This window comes from Pieris napi, chromosome 12, assembly GCF_905475465.1.
Source record: "Pieris napi chromosome 12, ilPieNapi1.2, whole genome shotgun sequence".
NCBI lineage: Eukaryota > Metazoa > Arthropoda > Insecta > Lepidoptera > Pieridae > Pieris > Pieris napi.
Window position 1 is genome coordinate 2,078,905 of NC_062245.1, and position 11,390 is coordinate 2,090,294.

General features: G+C 31.1%; 1 long non-coding RNA gene across 2 annotated transcripts; it reads right to left on the reverse strand.

The window, feature by feature from the left end:
* Positions 1-224: 224 nt before the first annotated feature.
* Positions 225-2,725, reverse strand: LOC125054737. Of its 2 annotated transcripts, XR_007117750.1 has the most exons (4): positions 2,036-2,725; positions 1,885-1,960; positions 1,075-1,168; positions 225-712 (listed from the first exon to the last, which is right to left on the reverse strand). It is a non-coding gene; the product is annotated as an uncharacterized LOC125054737 (long non-coding RNA). The 2 variants fall into 2 exon arrangements; XR_007117749.1 differs by having other exon boundaries at positions 225-1,168.
* Between the last annotated feature and the right edge of the window lie 8,665 nt (positions 2,726-11,390).

Here is an 11,390-nt window from a genome sequence, read left to right on the forward strand (position 1 = left end):
TGTGGAGTTATTAAGAGCGCTTATCCCAATTCAGCCAAGTCAAAATCGACGCGAGACGAGCTACACAACAACAAAATGCGTCTGTGTGCGTAAGCGCTATCTCGAACGTGGAATAGTAGGATAAAATAATATTGATACTTTGATATACACGGTCACGTGTGTGTGCCCCCATGAAACTTTTTAATTTTTATCAAACTAGTATTGGGTAAATGATACATCATAAATTACATTTTTAGATTTTATTATTTACAAACAGTCACTGCAGCATGGTTTGTGGTCATCTCTTTTGGAAAATTATTATTGCATAGTGTGACATTAAATTTCTTGTTACACATTGTACATTTGAAGTGGATTGTCGATTCTAAGCCATTAAGTATTTCTTTGACAATTTCAACATTACTTATTGAACAACCGAGTCCAGGATTATGGTTAGCTACGATTTTGATTTGATCAAAGAAATACATGAAATCAACAATCCTTCTTCCTATAATTTGATATGGAGGAATGATATGTTTTTGTGGCTCCACTTCCTGAAATCAGTAATCAAGATTAATAATTGAATTACGCATGGCAGATAGCGTGACTACGTGATATAGTGACCAACGTTATATACCAATTCAAACTCTTCAATATTTGCCGTTTCTTCTAAATGTATATTTTGTTTTTTCTCATCTATTTTTTCCAGATCCGATATGAGTGCATCAAATAATTCCTATTAAAAAAAATAAAGAACTGGATTAACATTTTATTTTAAATAATAATAAAATAGTAGGAAAAAACTTGGAGATACCTCCAAGTTACATTGCGTACAACTTACTTGGTCACCTTACCCAAACATCACAAATCCATAAATAGGTATCTGATTTAATATAAATGACTACACGACATTCAGCCATCTGGTTTAATATTGCGCTCAATTACTTGGCTGGTTATTAGACAATGATTTAATTGGAAACCGGGGTTTAGTAAAAGCCTCTAATTTACTGATTAATTTACCCAGATGACTGCTAAATATATACTGATTTAAATTTAAGTATGAATAGCTAATTATACTAGCTGATAGTAAATACTTACATTGTCACGATTATTATTTTTTGAATCAACACAGGAGTCGTTATTGTCAGGAGATTCATGAGTACGTTGGTTTTTTTCCTCGTTAATCTTTCTCCTGGAAAACGTTTTATTATTATAACATTATTAAAATAAGTATTTAAACAAACATTTGTTTGTTTAAATACTTATTTTTTGACGTTACTTTTATAAATATTGGAAATTAATTGACATATTTTTATTTTATTTTTAAATGTAATACTATTGTATATGTAATGAATATTTACATCACAGATATAGATTTACATAGAAAACGCAAATGCATGTACTTCGCGTGTCCGAACCCCGACCAAGCGTCAAGGTCGATCGCCGCTAACTTCAGTCCACGCGCGTCATAAGAAAAGACTAACGGTATAATGTAAGCTGGTAGCAAAGCTAGTAACTAGTGGCATCGGCGGCATCGGTGTCTTTGAATCGGTTTGGATTTCCCGTCACTAAATTTCGGCTGTGACGTCACAATAGGTATTAAAAAGTCGGCACGCTTGGTTTCAATACAAATCGTGATACTTGCGTTATCTATGTACATCTATATCTGTGATTTACATGCTATTATTTTAGCTAAACATGCGAACTCTGTTGATATTGTAACACCAATTTTATACTATGTTTAAAACTAATAAATTATTCTTATTCATCAACCAAGATATTAATATATTATATTGTCTTTGGTTGTCAGTACGCCGTAATTGTTTACTAAACAGTAACGATGAACAGATTTTACTTACATACCAAATTACCTGTAAATGACAGAAAAATATCGCGAAATTAATTTACCTTTTTGATTGCCAGGCGTTCGCTGCAGACTTCGCATTTCTACTGCAACTATATTTTTTGCGTTTGTTACCCATGCCTGTAATAATATTATTTTTTAGCAAAATTGCGATATGACAACTCGAAAGAAACATTAACTAGAAATTTTACTTACTAAAGTATCAAATCCAATGACGCACTATACTCCTTTTGAACCTCGGTCGTACGTAAGGTCAATCAACTTTTAGACGCGCGGGAAATGAGCGATACGTCCACCCTCTGGGATGACCCGGCGCGTACTAAATCACATTCGCCCGTGCGCGTAATTATATAGGCCATTTTCAATAATAGTTTGTAATAACTATCGTCGTATAATAATTATGTAAATTTACTTTTATTATTTATTCATCCTCAGTTAATCGATACAAAATAGTTTTAACGAATAAAATCGGGCTTTTCTCATAAAAAGCTGTTTCCAAAATCGTATAATAAGTCATTTATAAAAATGGGTGCGTAATTATTAAAATATATAATTTTTAATATTTTCCGCTGTGGTTCACCAATAGACTATATATTCTGTCCTACGAAAATATTTAAAAAAATGTATTTACATAGCTTAATGGTAATTTCATATCTCAAAGTGAGCTCTGACGAGCGCTTTTGAAATTTTGCTTTTAAGAAATGACAAATTAAACAAAGATGTACTATTAAATACCAAAATTTTCCTTTGCAGTACACTTCTATAAGACTTTATGTTTACATAATTGTACATTTCTTTATTTAATAAGCTTCGATTATGTGAAAAGTAGCATGTCAAAAGTCACTAAAATATCGAAATCTCGCCTTCTCACGGCTGCACCCTCTTAATAAGTTATTGCCCCGCCGAGTTTATTAATTCACAGAGCAGAACTGACGCGAATCATTACAAAGTTTCATTGAAATCTGTTTTTAATTAGTTTTTACGGATAACGATGAACACTTTTGCGTATAACATATAAATTTTATAACCCTTAATGTTATACCCCATTCATAAAAAATAAACAATGCATCTTATCTGTCTCTTTCGAATACGGCATAAATACAATTTGATAGAAAGAGACAATCAAATACTTTTTTAATAGAGTGCAATTAGATCGAGAGATTATATATATTTCAATATTATATGTATTGTTGCAGTTTAGGGTAGTGTAATGTTAGCTTAACGTTATTGTAGGGTGAAGGTCGAAGTCTGGGCTAAGTCGAGTCGAGCCCAAGCCAAGATAACAAAGTGTTAAAGTATGTTTGTATTGATTTGGTATGATGACATTTAAAAAAAATATTTATTGCAAAAACATATTTATATATATTAATTCTAAGGTATATCAATTTAAGATTCATGAACTATGGAAGGAATAATTTCAAGTTAAAAAAAATGTACTATATTCATCCAATTTTTCAAATTTTTAATTTTAAAAATTAACTTATTATATATTATATATACAGTCGACTCTCGTTAATTTGACACTCGTTAATTTGAATCTCTCGATAATTTGAATTTTTTTTCCGGTCCCTTGAAAAATACTTGATAAATTGAATAAAATCAATGATAATTGGTCCCTTCGGTAATTTGAAATTGAAAAAGTATTATCTTGCTCGCCAACATGCGATAATTTGAAATCCGGTCTTCCCTACTCTCTATAATTTGAAGCGTTTATCATGCACATACCTGTCGTTTGTTTACATACATGCACAGACTTGTCAATTGTTTACAAAATTTGTGAATAATTGTTAATACATAATAAGAATATAGAAATAATTAGTCACAAATTTTGATCAAATTCTTATTTCCTTCAGTCGCCCCTCCCCCTCGTGGTTATTCAAACACTTGTTATTTTGAACTCTTGATAATTTGAAATTTATCTCTGGTCCCTTGAGTTTCAAATTATCGAGAGTCGACTGTACTTAGTGCAGTAAATATTTAAGATTATTTGTGTGATATGTTAAACATTACATCATTCATGATTTATTTCTAAATATTAGGTTACATATGAAATTGGCGTTTTGTATGGGAGAAACAAAAAGTAGTTTTTTTTAATAGAATATATTTAATTAATCAAAGTATGTACCATTGCTATTAATGCACTTTTGCTAGCTTATAGGTAGTTCATTGATCCCTTTACTAAAAAACCATTCGGACGGGAATCAATAAAATCTTTGAAGGCGATTTCGACTGCCCCATCTGAATTTTTACCTTGCAAGAAGTTATCCGAATTTCGATATGTTTTGTAAGTAATGGATTCATAGATCGGTAGTCATACATCGCGCTGTCTCATAATTAAATATCATCATAATTTTATCATATAAGTATTCTTAATTAATAAACATTAAAACTATCAAAGGCCAATTCAAAAAATAATAAAAAACGTTGATTTTTATACAGGGGTAGATAAACTGGTTATAGATCTACTTGGTGTTAACTGTAACCGCCCACACATACTTGTTGACTCGCGAGGCTTTAAAATTATAATAAAAGCAATATCTACTATAAGACTATCTATATCTCAAGTGTGGAGTCGGCAAGGAGAGCTATGACATCTGAGCTCCTCAGTGGAATGAATGATGAACCATAAGTTTTTATAAGTGTAAATATAAGTTATACTAAACTGATTAGCGTAACTTAACCAATTTTTACTTAGTTTATTACTTTCTTTGATATATATTTATTTAGTTGAATAAAATCATTTTATTGTTACCAATACAGTTAATATTATTAGTACATAACTATTTGTAAAGATTTATTTAATGGCGTAAAAGAACTTTGTATTTAGTAAGTAAGTTAGTGATAAGCTGTAAATCTTTCTCAATAAATAAATAAAAATATATATATATATCTATTCCAAGAATTGTTCTTTAGCTAATAGTTCAAATGTGTGTATTGAAACTAATTAGTGTAATAAATTACAAGATTCTAATTGACACCTGGAAGGTTTTCATATTGTATATTACCAAACATGAGTTCTTTCTTTTTAAAAAATGTTTAGAACTTCAGAACTTTAGAACCTCAGAACTTCTTTTTCAAACTAGCTATTACGATTGAACAAGTAGTAATCGTACAATTACTGCAGTTTCTATATTAATATTGAATCATTTAATTATCATTAACAATCATTTATTATGTTAGCTATTTCGACTATGTATTTGCGTGATTTTCGTTTATATTATTTTATTATTATTATAGTTAATTACTTAAAGATGTCATGTAGAACATAGAGTAATGGTTGCGGCTCTTTAAAAACATTTTGTATAACAAAAATCTTGGCGATTAAAAATGGTGGCGGAGAGTTCTTCTCTCCCGTTCTACGCCCTTGATTTGAGAACTGGTAGTCAATGTAAAATTAGAACCATTTAATATGTATTTCTTTATTGACGTTCATAAGTATACATTGTACTATATACGTATATATATGATTTTGAATTTGAATGTTATTTGATCAGGTAAACGTTTTCTGTTTACGATACCATAGAGTTCTTTCTATGATTATTTAGTGTGATTCATTACTAACATGATTCTGGTTTTCGCATTCCCGTGGCACCTGACAAATTCAAACAATGATGTTTTTAAAACAGAAAAATCCGGTCTTTAAGTGGCTGGAATCGATTTCCATCGCACGCCCATTAGCCTTTTTGTGTCGCATGCCCGAGTGCTTCCTTTTTGTTCCATGAGTTTGTAGGGCTGACAATTCGACTGAAACTAGTACGGCTACACGTCTTGTTCCCTATGTTGTTTATGGGCAAACTAGTAATATATTAGAAATTTAAAAATTTCACTAAAAAAGAAAATTGTGCTAAACCTTCATATAGATTCCTAAATCCCGAACCACAAACAAGCGAACATAAATAATAGGTAACAATGTAATAAATATTTTACTAATGGATGATTCATATTTTTAATCGCAATTGATTTATTATAATTCACTTGTAGAGATTAGGTTATCAATTGTGTCACTAGGTTTAACAAGTTTTTTGCATAAAGTATTTTAATATTTTCTTAGATCAGTATAATTAGCTCTTTACGAGCATATATATATATAGGCTCCATATAGCCTTTATATAGACGTACTTTACTATCTATTCTCTAAACGTAATTTATTATATAATATAATAGGATTAAATCTCTCACATAAACTTCGTCGGCAACTGCCTTTACACACAGCTTTTTTTTAAAAATATTAATCATACAATCAGTCTTTGGCCTTTGCGACTATAAGTAGATACGTTGAGTGCTTCTTGACGTGTTAGGCGCTACTCCCAGCGGAGCCTGCCTATTCTTATTTAAACTCAGTCTGTTGGGTTGTTCTGGTACATTACCTACGTATTAAAAAAAAATTGTGCAAATCGATCAATCCAGGGACTAGGTGATTCGCCTCATTCACCTACCTATAAACAATCTTGCTTTATCTTCGTCATGTATTCAAAACGGTGGTAAATATTGTTGCTGTTTTTTCGCATCTATATTGCATATCATACTGCCGTCATTATAATACAGAGATTTTGTTCAAACATTTACATATCGTTATGTATTGGATGTATAAAAACGACAGCTATTTTAGTATTGACTGAGCGCGTGATGTCTTGATATGCAAAAATCGTAGACTAGAGTTTTTATAACGATAAAATCTACAAGGTCTTGTTTGTATAATACACTGCGACAACACCCGTCTTTATTCTCAATCAATCAATGATAATTGCTTTATATTTTGATAAAAATTACTGATAAAAGATAACTTTTTAATTCAACATAGTAAGAACTAAATCAAATACAGAATTGCTAAGTTATCTACTTTGTTTTATATATTAAATATAATGCATCTGCAACTGTTCTGCGACAGGAGATGAATATTTTTATTTCTTTTTTACTTCATCACAGTATAAAAATCCTTTGGTGGCTCTGTCGTTAAGACTTCTACCAGGGAATCTAATTAAAGAAAATAGTTACACATAAATGTTATTTATCTATTAAAAGTATTTATCAAAAAAACAAGTACTATTGAAATAGTTGAAGTATTTCCGAACCAATTCGATATAGGGTCCTTCAAGAAAAGAGCGTACCAATTCTTGAAAGGCCGGCAACGCACTTGCGAGCCCTCTGGCATTGGGAGTGTCCATGGGCGGCGGTATCACTCAACATCAGGTGAGCCTCCTGCCCGTTTGCCCCCTGTTCTATAATAAAAAAACATACGCTTTTAAGTTCCAATTTTATTGCATTACAATCAGTAAAATGTGTCACAGGAAATTTTACAACATGCAAAAAATTATTTGTTTATGCAAATTTTAGTCACCTGAAGGATTAAATCAATAAAAATTTAAATCCAATTCTACTTGACAACCATTAATTTATTTTATGCAAAATCCAAACGGGTTCTCGCCACATGGGCTAACCTGTTTAGAAGTTCGCACATAAGCTATCGTCAAGTACGAGTGCTTAACTGAAGCTTTTCAAGTAAAAGTTTAAATGATATTAAATATGTATATTGCAATTATAGTTTGAAGGACTTTAAAATACAATATAGTTTACGAATATATTTTTTTATGTAACTGCCCATGGACATTGGATACTAACATTGCCAGAAGGCTTGCGAGTACGTCGTCGGCCTTTTAAGAATTAGTACGCTATTATCTTGAAGAACCCTAAGTCAAATTGGTTTGAAAGTACTTCTGTGAGCAGCTGGTGCACATAGCACATATTATTAATGGGTAAAAATTAACCAACCTTTTAATTTTTTATTTGTTAACTGAAACCTTGTCTTAAGAATTCGATATCTCTTTAATTATTAGCCATTATCAAACTTGTCTATGATAACACTATATGTATTGTAAATGTTGTAAGTGTTTTTGGCAAATAATACTTTATTAATATATTGCAAATAAAAAATAACAGAAAAAAAAAACTAACTTTAAAATATAATAACTAAAATATATTATTAAAAGGAGTCCCTTTAGGCAAGGTTCCGAAGATACTGGTAGCGTTCCCCATTTGAATAGCTATCTAGCTATTAATTAACAAAATCTTTGTCCGAGGTATTATAATATACTAGCTGACCTGGCAAACGTCGTTTTGCCATGTATATCATTTATAATAAAAAATAGGGGTTGATCGTAGAGAGGTGAAAATTAAGGGGTTGTATGTATTTTTAATGCTGTATCATAAAAAAAAATTTAGGGGTCGACCCTTAACATTTAGGGGGGTGAAAAATAGATGTTGTCCGATTCTCAGACATACCCAATATGCACACAAAATTTCGTGAGAATCGGTCAAGCCGTTTCGGAGGAGTTTAACTACAAACACCGCGACATGAGAATTGTATATATTAGATTATATAGGTTTATTATGATTATAGCAAAATGTATGTCATAAATTATACGTCACATCATCATATAATATATCTTTATAATCATATAATATTTAAAAAACATAAAATATTTTATCTCACGCTTCGCACGTGTTACGTCCGTTAAAAAAGACTGTTTCTAATCAGAACTGAATGGAAAAAAGTAACTATCAATTGTTACATTTAATTAAACGATTCCCTTACCACCTGTATAACCCGAAGGTACGTAGTTCATTTCTCTACGAAACAATAACTTTGATTTGGGAAAAAAGTCTACTAATAAAAACATAAATCAATGAAACAGACGAAATACATTTTGAAATTCGAATTTGGCTTGGAGACTAGTTTTTAGTGCTTATAGTTAATATACTGTTCGTTCAAATTCCTGTTCGCTTTCCTAACCTGAACGAGTCTAACCTGATCCGGCTAGACTCCTCCCCTTCCCAGGAAGCTACGCCTTAGCTTTCGAGCCCAGAAAAAGACGGCTAGCTGTAAATTGATGTAATTATGGATATATATATATGTACTATAGAATAAGAGAGGCTAAACACCGTTGTTTATCGACCATACACCGGTCATCACGACGCATCTGATAACAATTTGTGAGTGTGTGTATCTTGTTGCAGCCTATGCCTTAATCCAAAATTTAATATTATATTTATTAGAATTTAAAAAAAAAATTCCAGTATGTAATTTCACCAGCCTTCTGTTTTGATACACATCGTTGACTTCTTGGGTCTAAAGCATGCCGGTCCGCATGATTTTTTCCTTACGAGCTCGTATTAAATTCCCGCCTAGACAGAAAATCCACTGGGATTCGAACCTTCGACTTCAGAGAGTCGCACGCTCACCAACACATAAACTTATGTACACAGTTAAAAATAACACCTAATTAAAATTAAAAACAATTTACGTACCTTATCAACTTCATACTTTTCGTGAGATATTTTACACTCTTATTAAAACAGATTTTTAAATGGTCTGGTTTTACACGAACAACTCAACACCAGTCATGTGTTGCATTGTATAATTAGTGCTTGGAATTACAATCAAATTGTATTAGAAAACAAGTTATTTGATAAAAACTAAGAATTCGTATAGAATATTTATTCACGATTTTATTATGTTAGACGCGTGCTAGTTATCATGGCGCGATCAAACATGACTTTGTATTGTAAGTATAAACATACAAAAACTGTCAGTGTAGACTGTATATCAATATATCGTTGTCAATGGTTAGATATTTTGTTTAAATTTTGTACTCGATGGTAAAAGTTGTTGGATGAATTTTTGATTGATTATTTTAAATAGAATATTATACATACAAAAATATTATTACTAGATTGTATGCTTAATATTGGATGGAAGTATTTCTTAAGATAGACGTTCTGTTCTATAAATAAAGTTATTTGCTAACCTAAACATACATTAGACTTTGAAGGCAAACGTGAAAATAAAAATAAACTACAGCAAGTTTAAACCTTTTTAAGTTATATTACGTCATAAAATAAATACACTCGCAGAATATAAGAGATTTAACCAATGGAAGAATGCCGACGTATTGTGGCTCTGTTTTTAGCACAAAGCAGTGACAGCCTAGTGGTTATGTCTTTACAGATTAGACGATTCTAATTTGTGCAGCTGTGCAATAATGGTAAGTCATATAGTGCAGGGCAACATCAGTATACCGAGCGTTATTAGACACACCAGAAAAATCCTCTTATATCCATACTATAATCAATTTGTTATCATAAACACTTTTGGTTTCAATTTTTATATCGAACAGATAACAATAACATTAGAGCATTAAGTGTTTAAGGTATGCAGACATACAAGCAAAAAGTGTATGTTAAGTTGTGTTTGTTTCATCACTCGGCAACCTTGCGTTTACTTTAGTATTGATCGGTAATGATACGCAAAAAATCTTAGATTAAATTTGTACGCGATGGTGTCATCGTCTCAGTTTGTCGCCTGAGATGATATATACAATTTTTTTAAATCTTATGGACAATTTTTTGTGTCTATTATCAACCTTAATCAAATATTTAACCTTTAATTTTCACCATTCTACCACTGACACCCATTAAATTATTTTTAATTGCAACATGATTGCAATAATATTCTCATTAGAAATGTATTGACAAAACAAGGCTTGCCGGTATTTAATAATTATAAAAATTATCAAGAAGCACATACAATAATGATGCCAAGACCAGATTTCTAGCTCTGTTATATGTTTAACTTTAACTATAAGTTGTGGTGTTAATATTAGACGAACTACGACTTATTTAATAGGCAAATTTTAAGACGTGTGTCGCCTTACTCAACCCGAAAAATCTTTTCTTGTATACTTTTTTAGTTATAATTTTTTTAATTTTAGATTTATGATAAAAAGTCACTAGGCAAAGCGATTTGCTACAAAAATGTCTTAATTTTTTTTGTGCGATGGATAGTTTATGAGATATAGGCGAAAACGTGTTTTCACCCCTTTTACCAAGTAGAACGTTTAAGATCTATTCACTTGTTCCAAATTTAACTGCTACACTCAACAGCACCACCTAATTCTAATATGAATATATCTAAATTCTTCGATATCACTAACATTATGATTTTGAATCATTATTTTTATATTGAACAAAAGAAGTTATACCTATAATTGTTATGCCTTATCACCCACAGGACTCGATAAGACGTCAAGACAATAAATGCCGTAGGTACAGCCAATTCCTTATCGGACTAGAAACAGACGACTATTTACTTGGTGTAGGTCGGGTTCAACTTGACCTTTTATTAACTATTAATGATGAACTTGATTGCGATAAAATGGATGAATGTTTAGGATATAAATGTGACCTTTAAAGAAGACATTTAATTTCGTTAAATATAATTAGGCATTGTATTTATTAGCTTTTCTACTTGAAGCATCTTTAAACTACAACTACATTGAAAGCTAAGAGAGAGCTGAGATTCTCAGATTTTCCTATTAACATAAAGTTAAATTAGACGAGATCTGTTGCACTGTTTTTGAAGTGAAACTTCTTTAGGCGCATGAGGGTAAATTTTTACAGAATCGTCACGAAGATGTGCAGCGTTTTTGTCCAAGAAAAGGGAGAGAGCGGTTAAGACCGATTGAGAGAGAATGAGAAAGGCGAATTACCTTAT